We start from the raw sequence: 18,904 nt of genomic DNA on the forward strand, positions 1-18,904 counted from the left end.
GCTCTTGGACAAGTTCCAGAGATGCCACCCTCTTGGGGAAGCAACGGTGCCAGGGACAGAATGACTGTTGGGAGCGGAGGTTTCTCCTACAGTTGTGCTGATCCAAGGAGGCAGCTTGAGGAATAGGGGTGGGGAGGGGGCATGAGCTCAGTGTTCCCACTCTCTGGTGTAAGATGGTGCCTTCCCCCTTTTCAATTGACTCTGCTGCTTCTCTCTGCCGTCTTAAGAAACACAGGCCTTGACTCTTTCCCTGATGAGTATATTTGTCTTTGTAACTCTGCAAGGCCACAGCAGTCCTGCTAAATAAACTCTGCTTGAAATGGTAAGGCCTTTGGCGTGTAGTCACTTCTATGCTTATGTAAGCTCATCTGTTTCTCATATCGGAGCATGTCTATGTGCCAACTACTGTCCACAGATGTATTGAGAGTCAAAGTGGAGGGCACCGAAAGGGGAAAACTTTGTAAAAGCACTTTTTAGAAAATTGAAAAAGGAAAGACTTAAAAAATAATTTTAAAAGAACTGTGGTAAAGTATACATAATAATACTTATTTTAACCATTTGTGAATGTATAATTCAGTAGCACAAATTACATTCACAGTGCTGTGTAACCATCACCACTATCTATGCCCCAAATTTTCCCATCATCCCCATTGTAAACTCTATCCGTTAAACAACTCCTCACTTTCGCCTCCCCTGAGCCTCTGGTAACCTCTATTCCACTTTCTATCTCTCGTACAGTATTTGTCCTTTTGTGTCTGGCTTATTTCACTTAGTATAATGTCCTCAACGTTCATCCATGTTGTAACATATATCAGAATTTCATTCCTTTTTATGACTAATATTCCATTATGTGGATATACTGCATTTTGTTTATCCATTCATTAGTTCATGGACATTTGGGTTGTTTCCACCTTCTGGCTATTGTGAAAAGTGCTGCTGTGAATATTGGTGTACAGAGATCTGTTGGAGTTCCTGCTTTTAATTGAATATATACCTAGGAGTGGAATTGCTAGATCATAGGGTTTTTACATATAGATGTGGTATCAATAGTACCAATAAAGGCAGTAGGGATTTGCAAAGACAGGACATGTAGCCATGTCCAGAGAGCTGAGGCAACTGAAGTATCAGAGCCAAGTGCAAGAAGTGTTGGAAAAGATGGACCATGCTGCAGTCCAGTGGTGAAGGCAGAACCTTCAGGAGCCTGGTGAACTGTCAGAGCAGTCAGACAGGGAGACTGAGCAGCCAGGAAGGCAACAGGCAGCAGGGAGGCACCATTAAACTTGGTGGACATGGCAGGAGGACCAAGCTGTTGATCAAATGCCAGCTGCGCAGTGAAGAGCCAGAGAGTCCACAGGAACCTAGCAGCAGGGCAGAGTAGGGGTCAGGGGCCAAACAAGCTATCCAGGAAGCTGTATGGGCCCTGGCAACCAAAAAGCCTTGATCTTGTGGGAATTTTCCCTAAGCTAGAAAGCCTCTTGTATTCCTCCTACTGATACAAGGAGAAAACTCCTGATTCTCTTGGTTCTTGAGGGAGGTTATCGAGATAAGGACAGATCCTGACCCAAGCTTACTTGTGGGAAAGAATCTCTGAAGCAATTCCCTTTTAGAGACCAAAATGAGCAGCTAAAGCTTCAAGATGATCTATCATCCTGAACTATAATATGAACAACTATTACAGAACAGCACAGTTTTATTACATGTTACACCTGAGGATAAATATATTGCATGTGTACTGAGCACCATTTTCTGTTATGAGGCCAAGAAACACACGTATTAAATTCTAGGTGATGACTAATTCCCAACTACTTGGCTTAAAAATAACTGCAAAGGCCATTCCAGGCCACTGTGGTCAGTAATTCCATGAGGGTACAAACCAGGTGACATCCTAATCCCCCTGACCTATAGCCTGCTGGGAAGGGAGTTTACACCTCATTTTTAAGTTTATCCCTAACAGTCATCTAGTGAAGACAGCTAGGAGAACAGCTGCCTGGGACACATCCAGGGTAGGTGAGCTCTTAGCCCAGGATCATACAGCGATACACTTTTGGGCTCACCAGATGAGGCTATACAAATCTTGAATGGTACAAAACCTGCTTAGCTGGAAACTCCAGGTGTTTTTCAAAGGGGCCTTTTAGACAAATTGTCTCTGGGGTAATAAGTTGCAAAGCTCAATCTAGCCCAATCTGTGAGCCTGCATTGGGACTAATTTATACTAAAATAACATCCAGATGTAATTAGGAAAGATTCTCTTTGTCATATCCCTGCCAGATAGAATTGCACCGCTGCTGTCCAGAAAGCACATAGACATTGCTTCAAATTTGCAAAATACACTGAGGAAAATCCACATTATGAGAGAATTTAGTTCGTGTTCTTTAGAGATTCCCTTCCCCCAAGCATTCTAAAATAGTAATAAGTCCAACTGTGGTAATTTGGACTCTGTGAGAAAATCCTGTGCTTTCTGGCTTCTGATGTGTTTATTTATGCCAGCCCCTATCTCTGGTGGCTTCTCCCACCCTCTCTATTTGTGCAAATTGGAACTTCTTGAGGTTCAAAGATTGCCTTTTACGAAACCCTCTCTGGGATTGCTTACTGCCCCCAGGGGCCTTTGCTTCCTCTGAAAACCTAATGGCACTTCCATATTCTGTTTTATCTGTGTATCTTTAAATCTCCTCTACTATCTGGTAAACTTCTCGAGGGCACATATTTTTCTTCATTTTCTCATTTCTCCAGTGTGTACTGCAGTTAAGAGACATGCGATAGATATTTATAGAAATAATGAATAAACTCATGAATATAGGAGCAAATTATATTTAGTACAACTTTTTGGAATCTATTTCATAAAGTGGGATGTGCCAATATGTTTTGAGGAAGTGTTCCTAAGTATCTGATTTAAATTCTTAGTGTTTCAATGTATCTATTTTTTCCTCTCTTAGTAGAAAAGGCACCATCTGCTCTGTATTTACTTAACTAATTAATTAAATGATTGATGAAGTCCTAAGTGCCTCTGCAGCTAGTTCTTCAGGGTGGCTAACTCCCATTCTTTTTGTCCTCAATTTCTACCCCCGTGCCTTAGTTTTCTCAGCTGTGAAATAGGTCAGTCTAATACCTCACTGGGTAGTAGCTGTGAGATGTTTGGAAAAGTGATAAGCACGAGGCAGAGTGATACTGGACTAGGAACTTTTCAAACCACTGCCACAATGACACCTTTGACCGTATGGGAGAAGACAGTACCATAAAACAAGTTCTTCATCATAATGAGCTCTTGGGGAGGTTGTGTGGCACAAGAGTCGAGCGAGGAACAGGCAAAGAGCAGGACTAAGGAAATTTCTCCCATTAATCATGGTACTGAGAACAGAGCTCGCTGGTGTACCCACTTAATCAAAACAGCACACCTTCCCTCCAAAGCAGCCAATCCCTAAAACACACAAGTGTGTTATTTCAAAGTCACAGGAGTTACCTTCCAGAACAAGACAGTCTATTTAAAAATGAGTAATGTGCATTTCTTCCTGGAAAGAACAAATCAATACCCCTCAGTGGGCCCTGTGCCACCCACCAGTCTCCACACAGCACTTTGCCTTTATCCAGAAGGAAGGGTGGAAACACCTTTTTTTCCGCCTCCCCTGAACTCACCAGTTTTGCCCCAGTAGGAGCACTTCGCATCTCTCTCCCCTTGGAGGAGGCCGAATTAAAGGTGAAAAAAGTTCACCTCCCCCCACAGAGCACATTATGCATTTCAGCTGTGCTGGACACGATGGGGGCAAACATTCTTTTCTAAACACCACACAGACTTGAGGTTCAGATTGCTCAGAGAGGTACAATTGTCCATTTTGTAGATTCAACTACAATCTCTTGGCAGTTCAGTTCAACAGATATTTCCTTTTAGGTTAATAATTTTGAGCTTCTATGTACTAGACACTGTGCTAAGAACTTTCCATAAATTATGTCTTTTAATTCTCACATTTTATAAACAAGGAGATTGGTATCAGAGAGGTTAAGTTGTAAGTGTGCCCAAAGTCACATGTTTGGTAAGTGGTAGAGCTGGGTTTTGAACCCAGGGCTGTGTAGCTCCACCACCCTTGCTTTTAACCATTAGGCTGTATCGGTCATATGCTGTGTACCAAGCACTTAAATGCTAGGGACACAAGAATGATTCAGATTTGCTTCTTGCTACCCCCACCCCTGCCAGGTGTGAGAAACTGGCATATTACCTTGCCAATTTTCCTACCTTTCATTTAGAGTTCAGTGGACTGAGTTCCATTGTGAGGTGGAAACTGCAGAGCCCCAGAGTTTAAGATCTTGCCCAAAGTTGGGTTAGTAGGTGAACAAAGTGGAAATTCAAATGCAGGCAGTCTGACTCCACAGTCCACATGCCTAACCACTGTGCCACACTCCTCCTTGCAAATATTTGTAAACAGATATTCACGCAAGGTGTGGTGACGTCTGTCACAGAGGTAAATAAGTGCATAGTGTAACATAACCACTGCTTGGGTCAAGCAGGCAGGGACACCAGATTTGGGGCTTAAATAATGCCACCAAGGGAGGTGACAAAGGTAGAAACAGCATTCCATGCAGTAGGTCCCAAAGAGCAGAAGGGTGTATCTGTGTCCGTCCTGCGCATTTCCTCACTTTGGTCTTATTCAAAAGTGACCCAGTAGCCCAGACATTGCAGAACAGTCTCCCCAAACCAGTGTTTTTGTTGTTGTTATTTCTTGTTTTTTACTTTTTATTAAGGTTTTATTTTTTATTTATTTATTTATTTATTTTTTTTTTTTGAGACAGAGTCTCACTTTGTTGCTCGGGCTAGAGTGAGTGCCGTGGCGTCAGCCTAGCTCACAGCAACCTCAAACTCCTGGGCTCAAGCGATCCTACTGCCTCAGCCTCCCGAGTAGCTGGGACTACAGGCATGCGCCACCATGCCTGGCTAATTTTTTCTATATATATTTTAGTTGTCCATATAATTTCTTTCTATTTTTAGTAGAGACGGGTCTCACTCTTGCTCAGGCTGGTCTCGAACTCCTGACCTTGAGCGATCCACCCGCCTCGGCCTCCCAGAGTGCTAGGATTACAGGCGTGAGCCACCGCGCCCGGCCGTATTAAGGTTTTATTTACATACAATAAAGTGCACTGATCTTAAGTGTAAGCTTGATGAATTATTATATAGATGTATACCCACATGAACACTACTCAGGGTAAGATATAAAGTATTTCCATAGCCCCAGAAGGTTCCTTTGTGCCCCTTCCCAGTCAGTACCCATACTCCTCACCTGAGAAAATCAGTATTCTGACCTCTGTCACATCTATTGGTTGGTTTTGCCAGTTCTTGAATTTCACGTAAAAAGAATCATACACTATGTATTCTTTTGTGTCCAGCTCAACAAAAATGTGTCTGAGGTTCCTCTGTGTGATTGTGTGTAGCACTAGGATGTCTCATTTCTAATTGTATGAATATACCTCAATTTACTCAACCATTTTAATGCTCATGGACATTTGAGTTGTTTCTAGGCCTTGGGTATTATAAATGAAACTACTATGAGCATTCTTTCACATGTCCTTGGTGGACACATGCTCTCATTTCACTTGAGTTATACCAAGGAGTGAAATTGTCAACCCAAAAGATCCACATATATACATATACATATGTTTAGCTTTAGTAGGTGTAGTCAAACTGTTTTCTAAAGTGATTGTATCAATTTATACTCCCAGCAGCAGTATATGAAAAGTTCCAGTTACTCCACATTCTTAACAACATTTGATATGGTTCAGTATGACCAATGTTTTTTTTTGAGACAGAGTCTCACTCTGTTGCCCAGGCTAGAGTGCCGTGGCGTCAGCCCAGCTCACAGCAACCTCAAACTCCTGGGCTCAAGCCATCCTCCTGCCTCAGCCTCCCAAGTAGCTGGGACTACAGGCATGCGCCACCATGCCTGGCTAATTTTTTCTATATATTTTTAGCTGTCCAGATCATTTCTTTCTATTTTTTAGGAGAGACAGGGTCTGGCTCTTGCTGAGTTTTTTTATATGCTTGCAGATTTTTTCAAGTTGTTCTATCAATTGTTGTGGATTTGTCTATTTCTCATTGTAGTTCTATCAGTTTTTGTTTCACATATTTTGCAGCTCTATTGTTTTATGCATTTGAATGACTTTGTCTTCTTGATTAACCCTTTTATTATTATTATTATTATTATTATTATTTTTGAGACAGAGTCTCTCTCTGTTGCCCAGGCTAGAGTGAGTGCCGTGGCGTCAGCCTAGCTCACAGCAACCTCAAACTCTTGAGCTCAAGGGATCCTCCTGTCTCAGCCTTCCGAGTAGCTGGGACTATAGGCATGCACCACCATGCCCGGCTAATTTTTTCTATATATATTTTTAGCTGTCCATATAATTTCTTTCTATTTTTAGTAGAGATGGGGTCTCACTCTTGCTCAGGCTGGTCTCGAACTCCTGAGCTCAAACAATCTGCCCACCTAGCCTCCCAGAGTGCTAGGATTACAGGCGTGAGCCACCACGCCCGGCCAACCCTTTTATTATTATGTAATATCCTTCTCTGTCCCTGGTAATTTCTTTGCTCTGAATTTTACCTTATCTGATATTAATATAGCCAGTCCTTTCTCTTGATTAACGTCTGCATGGCATATCTTTTTCCATCCTTTTACTTTCAACTTACCTATATATTTAGATTGGAAGTGAGTTTTTTCAAAGATAGCATATAATTGGGTCATGTTTTTTTAATCCATCCTGCCAATTCTTACTTGGTATATTTAGATTCTTTATGTTTAGTGTAATTATTGATATGCTAAGCCTTGAGTCTGCCACTGAATTTTTTATTTTTGGTTCTGTTTTTATTTCTGTTTTTTTCCCTGCCTTTCTATGGGTTACTTGAGTATTCCTTAGAATTCCATTTTTATTTTTTTTTATTTATTTGTATTTATTTGATTTATTGTATTATTGATTATACCTTTTTGAATAACTTTATCTTTTTTTTTTTTTTTTTTTTTGAGACAGGGTCTCACTCTGTTGCCCGGGCTGGAGTGTAGTGGCATCATAGCTCACTGCAACCTCAAGCTCCTGGGCTCAAGCAATCCTCCTGCCTCAGCCTCCCACGTAGCTGGGACTACAGGCATGCACCACCATGCCCGGCTAAGTTTTTGGAAAACTTTTTTTGTAGAGATAGGGTCTCACTATTGCTCAGGCTAGTCTCAAACTCCTTGCCTTAAGCAATCCTCCCGCCACCTTGGCCTCCCAGAGTACTAGAATTACAGACATGAGCCACTGCACCTGGACTATAACTGGCCTCTCTTGACATCTCTCTGGCAGAGATAAGAAAGAGTGCTGCCTCATAATTGCCAGGTAGTGGTAGAAATCCAATTTCCCTATCAGCCTCCATTGATACCTGGGGCTTGGGAAGGAGCTTCTGATTACTGTTGGGTTGAGGCAGGAGTTCAGATTCCTTCCCTACGAGGCCTCTACTGATACAGCCCTGGCTGGGAAGAACAGGAATACCTCTTTACTGCTCCCCATGTAGTCTCCACTGACACCATGGGTGGAAGGCCTTATCACCACTGGGTGGTGGTGAAAGTCCTGACTCTTCACTAGTCCTCTTCTGATACCACTCCTGTGTGGGGGTGGGTTGGAGAGGGATGCCTCATTATTGCCAGATGGGAGTGAAAGTCCAGGTTCCCCATGTGGTCTCTACTGACACTGGGAGATGGGTGAGCGGAGATGAAAGACCTGGTTCCTCATGTGGCTTTCTCTGACAACACCATGGCAGGGAATTGGGGTGTCTTTTGGTGCCTCATTATAGCCTAGCAAGTATGGAAGTTTGGATCTTCCACTCAGCCTTTGCTGATGAAGATGGGGGTGGAGACTTCAGTATTCTCTGTGGTAGTGGTCCCCAACCTTTTTGGCACCAGGGTCCAGTTTCATGGAAGAGAATTTTTCCATGGATGGCAGGGGGTGGGGAAGGGAGGGCGCAGAGCTCAGGCGGTGATGCCAGCGATGGGGAGAAGCTCACCTCTTGCTGTGTGGGGATGGGGCCCTTCCTAGTTTCATGGAAGACAATTTTTCCATGGACGATGGGGGCAGGAGGGGGTTTGGGACCGCAGCTCTATGGTATTTGGTTGGAGTACAGCAGTTACTGTCTAAAAGTTTTCTGTCTTTCTAGGTTATTCCTTTCGTGGTCCTTTGGCTAGGGAGGGCTGGCTTTTCTTGGGACTTGTTTTGGTCTGCACCCATTGGAGTTTCCACTTTGCAGGCTTCTCTAGTATCTGGTATGGGATATTTGAGGCAAAAACAAAAATCAAAATAAAAAAAAAAAGGAATTTACCACTATGTTGTTCTTCAGGTCTCAAGGTCCCTCGCTCATCTGCCTTCTTCTCTCCCCCTTTCTGAGTCTTATATTTGTTTTATATATAATGTCCAGGGGTGTTAGCTGTATTTAGTAGGTGGAATAGGGAAAATATATCTAGTCCATCTTTCTGAAAGCAGAAGTTCTTTCTGAAGGGTGGTTTTTAAATGCTGTTTCATGGTGGTGTGGGTTCTAAGGTTTTACCTCAGGGATTGCCATGGCAAGGAGAAGATGTGGCAGAGGGTGATGTCAAGTGGCAATACTCTAGGAGCCCTTATCTATGATTTAAGAGAGCAGCTTCATTTTTGTTGATTTTACATATAGGGATTCTATCTAAGATTTCATGGACAAAAGAGTTCTACTGCCTAAAATAAGTTGGAAACTACTGCCATAAACTATTGCTATGTCCTCAAATTCTAACATTTTGGTTTCAAAACTATGTTTCTATCATTGTCTTTTATGCCTGAAAGAAGTGCAAAAATCTTTTGTCAAAAGCCTGTGTCTGTGTTTTTAATTTGGGTGACATGGTAGCCATTAACAATATGCCATGAAAGCAAAGTATCTAGGAAAGTCCCAGATATTTGCACACCTAACACAGATGTTTCATTTTGCTGTTCTTTCAGCTAGTGGGACAGAAGAAAGGATTTAGCAGCCTGTAGGGTCCAAATGCCTAGATGTGAGTCTTAACTAATCCCTAGTTGTGTTATCTTACATGAGTGACAACTCAGAGCCTCCATGTCCTCATTTGAAAACAGGGATAATAAAGTCGAATTTATGTGATAACCTGTTAAATGCTAATTGGCCATACAAAGGACACTTACTTAAAAGGCTGGCCTCTGCAACACTGTCCAATACAGCAGCCAGTAGCCACGTGTAACTATTAAGCATTTGAAATATGACTAATGTGACTGAGGAATTTAATTTTATTTAATTTGAATTAAAACAAAAAATGATACTTGATTCAATTATTGAAAAACTTTTCAGTATATTTGGAAAACCTTGAGTATGAGTATTTGGAATACCTTGAGTATGGAACAACTGTAAATGTTATGAAATCTAAGCACAGGTCAAGTATTTCTGATGGAAATTTAGTGTCTAAGTTGCATTGTGCCATAAATGTAAAATGCACTGTATTTTGAAGACTTAGCATGAGAAAAAGAATATAAAATACTGATGATTTTTATATTTAGTACATGTTGAAGTGATAATATTTTATAAATATTAGATTAAATAAAATATATATATATATATATTTTTTTTTTTTTGAGACAGAGTCTCACTCTGTTGCCCGGGCTAGAGTGAGTGCCGTGGCATCAGCCTAGCTCACAGCAACCTCAAACTCCTGGGCTTAAGCGATCCTACTGCCTCAGCCTCCCGAGTAGCTGGGACTACAGGCATGAGCCACCATGCCCGGCTAATTTTTTTTGTATATATATATTTTAGTTGTCCATATAATTTCTTTCTATTTTTAGTAGAGACGGGGTCTCACTCTTGCTCAGGCTGGTCTCGAACTCCTGACCTCGAGCGATCCACCCGCCTCGGCCTCCCAGAGTGCTAGGATTACAGGCGTGAGCCACCGCGCCCGGCCTAAATAAAATATATTTTAAAATAATTTCATTCCATTCTTTTTATTTTTTAAATGTGGCTACTAGAAAATTTTAAATTACATATGTGGCTTAGATCATATTTCTATTGGATAGTGCTACTTTAGAGTGATACTTACATATGATGTGGGTAAATAAACATCACATACTTTTAACTTTGGTAAGACTGAGTGACTCCTTTAGATAGCTTTGTCTGCTTAAGCTATTAAAATATGTTTTCCTAAACAACTGAGCATTTATGGGATATGTATAAATTTTGCCCAAAAGTTACCTACTGAAGTTGTGAGATATAAGCTTCTCTCATTATTGGTGGGAATGTAAATTGATATCATCCTTATCAGGTGACCATTCATTCATTTAGGAAATGATTTTTGAGCTTCTGTGTACCAGCCACTATACTGTGTCTGCGGACACAAGGGTAAGCAGATATAAGATGCCTGCCCTTATAGAAGTTACTGGATATAAGGAACAATTTGGTGGTAGGTGTACAGATATCTGGGACTTTACTGAACACTTTGTTTTTATGGCATATGGTTATGGCTACCATGTTTCCCAAACTAAAAACATAGACACATGTTCTTGACAAAAGATTTTTACACTTCTCTCGGGCATGAAAGACAGTGAGGGAGATATAGATTGGGAGCCAAAATGTTGGAATTTACTGACTACTTGGAAAATCAGTCACTTGAAAAATAATTACAAGAACAGCCATTTAGTTGCAATTGTGGTGGGTTCTACAGAGTAAAAAATACCTTAAAAAAACCTTTTAAAACAAGCATCTCATTTGTATATAAACTTTCCTCCTGGGAATTTATCCTAGAGAAATAATCATGGATGTACCCAAAGGTGTATGTACAGGAATGTTCTCTGAAGTGTTAAAAATAGCAAAAATACCTAGGAGCAACCCAAATGTGGCAACAACAGTTTGGGATTGGGTATTTAAATTATCTGTTTGATGGAATACTGTGCAGCCATTGAAAATCATGTGGAGAAAGACATTGAATGACTTGAAAATGTGATTACAAAAGCAATATGTGCACTATGATCTGATTACATAAACCATATAAATGCATAGAAAACTATAAGAGTGATCTTCACAAATATATTAATAATGTTTATTTCTCAAGTGGGTCTATGAGAGATTTTTTTTCTTCTTTGGTTTTTGTGAAATTCTGTAAACATCTATTAGTTTACTATCCTCAGATATGATTTTTTTTTAAAGTGAACTGACTGAATCAGGATGTATTTCATTTCATAATTTTGTTGAATTGGGACAGAAGACAGGAAGTAGAAAATGGGACTGCTAGTCCTATTGGATTTAATGGTTAAAAAACAGTTAGACCATGTTTATTCTATCTTCATCACTTGTTTGAAACAATTAACATCAATACAAAAAAGAAATTCAAGGTAAATGGAAAAGATAGCAGTCTCAGCAAGCTGAGTGGAACAGAAAATGATTGTTTCTTCTGTGCTTGGGTTTGTCATCATAAGCCAGATTTCTCTGCACAATTCACTTTTTCAGGATACGCAGTTTGCAAATTCCAGATGCTTCATAAGTTCACAATAAAGATATTTCATCAAAGCTGGGATTTGATCAATTTCAAAGATTAAAGGTCCCCTTCAACAAAATGGAGATTACTTGAGGCTAAAAATAAGCTACAAAACAAGAAGCAGTCTTCATTTTTCATGACCCAGATACCACTTGGCTTATCTTGTGTTTCACGGGACCAGGATTGTGGTTCTCTCTCATTTTATCTGTTCTTTGGGTTGCTTCTTCCATCGTCCAAGAAAAAAACTGTACAAGCCTTCTAGAATGGAGATTTCATAATACCACAATCTGTTTCTAGTAGTGGTCTCCAAATGCAACCACCCTGAGGACTGTTTTAAGCAATAATCCAGCTTCGTTCCCTCAGATAAAAAATACTTGTATTTAAGCAGTGACTAAAAGGAAGTTGGTTGCAGTTAAAGAGTGCCAGTGGGGGCAAGAGTGCTAAAGGAATTAGGGAATGAGAACTTAGAGTGAGGACCAAACCCAAACCAGCTTTCCTAACTGCTGTTTTATGAGGATAATAGACATTTCTAATGATACATTGGGTGCCTCATGGTGGAGAGATAGCTATGGGCCACTAGCCAAAGAGCTGACCTCCAGGGATTTTGAAGAAATGTCCAGTGATTGGGGACAAGGATCAGTAAGGAAAGGTCATGAGGTCCTAGGCAAACAAAAGCAAGTCAATAATAATAGCTACTGCATTAATTAAATGCCTACTATGAGCCAGACACTGTGCTTGGCATTTAAAATAAGTTATTTCATTTGCAAATTCATTCTCAGAACTTTTACAAGATGAGTCTTATTTTTTTCAATTTACAGATGAAAAAAATGAGATTCAGAGAAGTTCTTAAGTAATGGTAACACTATCATTACTACTGCTACTACTATGACAGCTGGTTAATTTTATGGAGCAATTGCTATGCACCAGGCACATGCTCTGTATTTCTGTATCTCATTTAATCCTGACAACAACACAATTAAGTAGACACCGGAACACACAGCTAGTGACTTGAGATTCACATCCAAGTGTGTTTGACTTCAAAGTCCACTTCTTTCCATTGCACCGTACAGTGTCATCTACCACCAATCATCCTTAAAATGGTAATTTAATGATACAGATGAAGAATAACTGAAGAATGAAAGTTAATTTGATTTTTCTTCTGGTTCTATGTTTTCTGTAGAATTCTTTTGGAGGGTTGTTAATATGTTATATATGTCACTAATTTTTGTCCTCCTCTTTGAGGAGATAAAAGTTTGCGGACTTGCATGTATTGCAATGTTTATTTCCATCCCATTTATTAATGTAAGAACTCTTGGTTCACTCAGTGATAATCCTTGAGGCTGATATTTAATCTGTTGCTATCCTGGGACTCCCTGCCAACAAACATCGAACAGTAACATTGTTTTCCTTAAAGGCTTGTCTAAAATCAAATCAGAAATTATTTTCCACTCCAAATCAGGGCAATAGAGACCATGAATAAGAGTCATCTAGTCTATTGGATTTGTCTCCAGTCAGGTAAAAGGAACTCCTGGGCCTAGCCATATGTTCTCACTTACACACATTCATTCATTCCTCTCGCAGGTTTTGTAGATCAAATGCTTGTTAGAAAAATTGTTATTTTGATTCTAAGAAAACTAGACTACCTTGAAACTAGCTTCAGTGTGGTGATACATTTAAAAGAAAAACCTTGTCTAATTCTAAAGCCTTCAAGAGTAATGTAGATATCTATTCAACGCTCAGCTAGCTTTCCTTTTCTTTCTTCCTCCTTTTCCATTCATTTTTAGTGAATACTTGCTCTTACAAGTATGCATTTCTATCTATTCTCCTGGTCACAACAGTACAGCACCAAATATCAGAGCAGCATAAAGCAGGGATTGGAGGGGCAGGAGAGGCAGGAGACAGACTGTATATTTATAATTGTGTGAATGGGTCCTGGGTATTTTTGTTTTGTTTTTATTAATCTTCTCAGGTGATTTTATTGTGCAGCCTAAGTTAAAAACCTCTGCTGTAAGGGCTGATCGTTGGATTCCTCTATTTCATCTCTTCCAGGATGTGGTTAGTTTTCTTTTAGTCTTTCCTGCCTCTTATTGTTTTGTTTTTCATATTCTCATTTGTTCCCTCATACATTCTTTCTAATCAACATATAGGATGTGAATTCAAGTACGAGTTGTTTCTTTGGGAGATGACAGCAGGGGAGTGGGGAAGTAAGAAAGGGCAGGGAACGCAGCCAATAAAGGATGTGTTATCCAGGGTGCCCACTCTGGGCAATGAGAGCGTAGTCTGGTTGGAGAGGTAAAACAAATACCTCAGAGTTATCCCATCCAAGGGGGACAGGAGCTGAGGTATTTATCTACCAGTTCCTGCCAGTCACTGGTTGAGGACTGTTCTCAGGACCTCTTAATTCCCTGTCACTTCTAGCCCGTTGTATGTGCAGGCAGAGTGGGCTGTAGCAGCCAGAAAGAGCCCACGAGCAAAGGGCTACAGGTGTTGACAGCTGGAAGTCTAGCTAGTACACAGCAGACTTAAGTTACACCATACTCTTGTTCTCAACTACTGGTAAACAGATTCTAGTTTAGAACCTTTACAACTTCTTTAGTGTCTGCATCTACTGTGTTCTCCCTCAGCTTTTTTCTCTTTTTATCATCATCTTATTTTATACCATGAGGCCTCATATTTCATCATACCTCATATTTTCTCTTTCCTCTCTGGCACTCTCTTTTGATGTTTAGGCTATGATCCCCTTTCTCTTGGGCAAGCCTGCATGAGGCACTGGTGGTTAATTATGGTGACTGTAAAGAAAGAGAGAATGGGCATGATCCACACTGTTGCCAGATCTAAACCCTGGTGTGTTTCCGAAACTCATATCTAGGCTGGGCGCGGTGGCTCATGCCTGTAATCCTAGCACTCTGGGAGGCTGAGGCGGGGGGATTGCTTGAGGTCAGGAGTTCGAGACCAGCCTGAGCAAGAGTGAGACCCCCGTCTCTACTAAAAATAGAAAGAAATGATCTGGACAGGTAAAAACATACATAGAAAAAAATTAGCCGGGCATGGTGGCACATGCCTGTAGTCCCAGCTGCTTGGGAGGCTGAGGCGAAGGATTGGATAAGCCCAGGAATTTGAGGTTGCTGTGAGCTAGGCTGATGGCACAGCACTCTAGCCCGGGCAACAGAGCGAGACTCTGTCTCAAAAATAAATAAATAAATAAATAAATAAAAATAAATAAAAAATCAACCAAAACTCATATCTGGTCAGTTCACTTTCCCAGCTCTCTGAGCCCAAGATCTAGCCTTTCTTTCCTTCATGCCTTTACTATATTTTGCACATGGCTAACTCATCCTTTAATACCCAGCTCAAATATCACCCCCTCTGTAAAGCCACTGTGCACAGCCAAATTAATCCCCCTTCCCTCAGTGTTGTCATAATGCTGTGTGCAAACCTCAATTGCAGTATAGTGATCATCACAAACCATCCTATCATTTATATGCTGGTTTCCTCACACAGAACATGAATTTGGGGAAGACAGAAGTTATTTTCTTTGTATTCCTTTTTTAAATGAAGTGTGCCACAAAAGGATGTGTTCCAAAAATGTAAATAGGATTACATCAAAGTCATATTGAGTTGAAGTTGGTTTTGGAATATGAGCACTGTTTTACAAGTGTGCTAACAAACATATTTACGAAAGACATAACTAATAGATCTAGTCAGAGAAGCTTTAATCAGAAATGAGTTTTGGGAATTGGCTTAATATCTGAAAAGTGACATTGAAAGTTGCGAAGTGACTGAAATTTGAGGAAATACAATTATATATTGCCAAACCATACCTTGGAGAATGAATAATTGGAACATTTATTATGTTAGAATAATTGTGACAGTGAACTCTTATTTGCATGATAAACAATGGAATATTAATCAAAGGAACACCAATGTACTGGATGTTATAAAAATTCAGGTACATTAGTCAGAATAGCTTTCCACAGCACAAGGTAGAGGTGGTGGAGAGAAGTACTGGGGGTCCTTGACTGAAAGAATGGTAACAGAAGAACTCTCCAAAAGAATTTGAGGCAGATTCTCCATTGAAATGAAGCTATTTTCATTGCAGTCTTGCCCTGTAATTTTGCCTGTGTCCTTTGGCCTCCCTGACTTAATCATCTATGCATTAGCAATTTAACATAATACTGTTCCTCCCTGGGATGTCATTTTACTTAAGCTGTGAGTGGAAAAAACACACCCAAACTCAAAGTATCTTTTCTATTCTCCCACTCAACAACAATCAACACTGAAGACTTTTGCCACCAAGTGTATGGGGATTTCTCCCCACCAACAAGAAAAGCAATAACTTTTGCAGCAGACACTAGGTAGGTGTCCTCCAGCTCAATTCTGACACTATTTACTTGGAGATAGCATCAGATCTCACAGGTTGAAGGATCAGTCCCACAAGAATGAGGCCCCCTCGCCTTCTGATGCCAATTGCAAGCCTCAGGTTGTTTTACCTGTGCTTGTGACTCACTAGCTATAAATCAGGGATCCCACGAGTAGGTCACTGCAGCCCCCAACTCCTGAGCTCAAGTGATCCTCCCACCCCAGCCTCCCAGAGTGCAGGGATTACAGGCGTGAGCCACCATACCCAACGCAGTTCAATTAATTTGCTAGAGTGGCTCACAGAACTCAGGGAAACATTTACCTAGGTTTATTGGTTTATCATAGAGGATATTACAAAGGATACAGATAAAGGGATGCAGAGAGCATGGCATGTGAGGAGGACCTAGAGCTTCCATGCTTTCCCTGGTGCTTTGCCCTCCAGGAACTTCCACGTGTTCAACTATCTGGAAGCCCTCAGAACTCTATTCTTTTGGGTTTTTATGGACACTTCATTACGTAGGCATGATTGATTAAACCATTGGTCATTGGTGATCAACTAAATCTTCAGCCCCTCTTCCTGGAGGTCAGGGAGTGGGCTGAAAAGTCCCAACACTCTATCCTGCTTTGTTCTCTCCAGTAACCAGACCCCATCCCGAAGCTACCTAGAGGCTGCCAATCTTCAGGCAACTCATTAGTGTACCAAAAAGACATCACTTTGGAGATTCTATCCATTTTTATATATTTTATTTTCAACATTCTTGAGTCAGGAGGTAGGAATTGGAAGTGTGGGGTAAGAGCTCAAAGAGGGGTTTATTGTGTTGGTAAATGGTTTGGGGGTAGAGCAGGTAAAATTTTAGGATGTCCTGGTTGATCTGCAATTTATGAATTGGGGAACCTTCCCATATAAGGGATGGATAAAAGATAATTTCTGTCTTTCTTCTAATGGAATTTATTAACTACCTTAACCTTCTCTACCTTAGTTTAAATAAATTCTTTAGTAGTTTTTGTTATTTATTTATAATTTTGACAAATTTTTAGAAATGTAGAAAAGTACAGAGACCAATATAATAAACACTTTTGTGCCCAAAGCCATAATTGCTAACAATTAACATTTCGTCAAATTTGCTTTGCTTTTTAATATAAAAGTAAGTCATTATAGATAAACTTGAAATCTCTTTTCTCATTTTTTCTCTCCTTTCTAGAGGCAATTATTTTTATGCATTTCATATAAGTGGCACGTGCTAACCCATTGTGCCACTGGAGCTCCAATTTCATATGTATCTTTCTCATCCAATTTTTAAACTAATATATTTAAGTTTACTTTTTGAACTTTTAATTAGTTTTGTTTTCTGAACATTTTATATCTCAAAGCTAGAGAGTCTTTTTTCAGGCTTCTCCACTGGAAAACTCCTACTTGTCCTTCAGGACCCAATGCAAAAATCATTATCTCTTTGAAATCTTTCTTTAATCCCGTAGACAGATTAACTGCAAGTTCCTTAGTACTTCTACAGCATTCAGTTGCTTCCTCTATTACACTACCAGTCAGGTTATAGTGTGGTTAGGTTTATCTGTTTTCCTCACTATGAGACCTTCAGGGATCAGAACACTTCTTATTTATTATTGCATTGCCAGGTATAGTTCACTGCTTATCATATAGGAGGCTCTCGGTAAATATTTGTTGAACAAATGAATGGGAGTGTAGAACATCTGAGCAGCTAAGAATTGAATAAACAATGCTTTTACTTAAGAAACCTTACAGAGTGGGAGTGGGAAGAAAGAATTTGATGTGTTAGATAGTCTTCAAGGATTGAGACTGATTAAATTTGTTTCTTTTGAGAACTAAATATGTTTATACAAAAATTAATGAAGAAAACTAACCCAAGTTTGGTAAAAATTTACACTGCTTGTTTGAAATTTGCTATGCCTATTCTTCTAAGATAAAATGGAAATTTTAAGATGTTTTGTCTGAGGGAGATATGTAAATATGGTAAGAATGGAGGAATTATGAATATTCATGAAGCATTATTACTATATTAATAGAAAAATGAGTCAGGTCCAAATCTGTTCAATATAGGCCATAATTGCTTGCTGACATAAAGTGTGAGCTCTAAAGAGAACTGTCATTTCAAGTTTTTCGAAAGCACATTATCCTTCAAAATATTTTAATTAAAAGAACTCAGTAAAATGCTCAGAAGCAAATGCAAAGGTTTTTCCTCCTTTTTTCTAGTGCATTGGTCAGGAAGAAAGCAGGTCAGAAACAGCTCTTTGAAGGTGAAGGACAACACATCTCATACCATCCTCAGAAGTGCCAATTACAATTAACATCTTACAAACCACATAGTTCACACTGTTTTGGTGAGTCATTTTCTACTGCTGAATTTTCATATTCCAAATTTCTGGTGCTTTTTAGGTATAAGTGTTCCCAAAATGCTTTATTTTTACTTTTCAAGGAGATTTTGGGCATCTGTCTAGTGCCTGACCTTATTCCCAAGGACCGTGAGATGGCCTTGGACCCTGAAAGAGGTAGGGGCCACTGGGCCTTCCTGGGAGCCAAGTCACTGGTCATAGCATTTGACCTGATGGAACACAGCACAAACTTGTCTTTTTTAGTTTGTGTGTGTGTGTGTGTGTTTGTACGAGCTACTTAACAGTTTGTATTAATAAGAATGACATGATACCTGCCTTCTAAAGTCTATCTACGCCAAGGCTTCTTAACATAGGCAATGAACCACAGTAATACTAAGCCATTGACCTGTAAATTTATCACCAATGGAATATTATAATTGTTCCAATTACATTATAATTGTTGCAATCATTGAAATGTTATTTATGCCCATCACTTGGGAATATGATACTTAACAGAACTGCCTCTAGATCTTGTTATTTAATGTACTAATAAACATACATTATTATATTACAGATTCATTTTTCATATTTTGGTAACTATTTCAATTTAATTGGTTAGCTTTGTAATCCTGTGTATTTTATTTTATGCATTAAAAATATTACTCTGAGAAGGGGCCCATAGGCTTTACTAGATGCAAAGG

The 18,904-nt window shown here is 39.8% G+C and overlaps 1 protein-coding gene across 1 annotated transcript in view; it reads left to right on the forward strand.

Annotated features, from left to right (window-relative positions):
- Positions 1 to 18,904, forward strand: part of SMPX (small muscle protein X-linked) — a 122,590-nt gene that overhangs the window by 28,163 nt on the left and 75,523 nt on the right. Inside the window, exons 2-3 of the mRNA XM_069463053.1 lie at positions 18,085 to 18,212; positions 18,308 to 18,380. The gene's annotated coding sequence lies outside the window, so the exon portion shown is untranslated. The remainder of the gene's footprint in view (positions 1 to 18,084; positions 18,213 to 18,307; positions 18,381 to 18,904) is intronic.

This window comes from Eulemur rufifrons, chromosome 30, assembly GCF_041146395.1.
Source record: "Eulemur rufifrons isolate Redbay chromosome 30, OSU_ERuf_1, whole genome shotgun sequence".
Classification (NCBI taxonomy): Eukaryota; Metazoa; Chordata; class Mammalia; order Primates; family Lemuridae; genus Eulemur; species Eulemur rufifrons.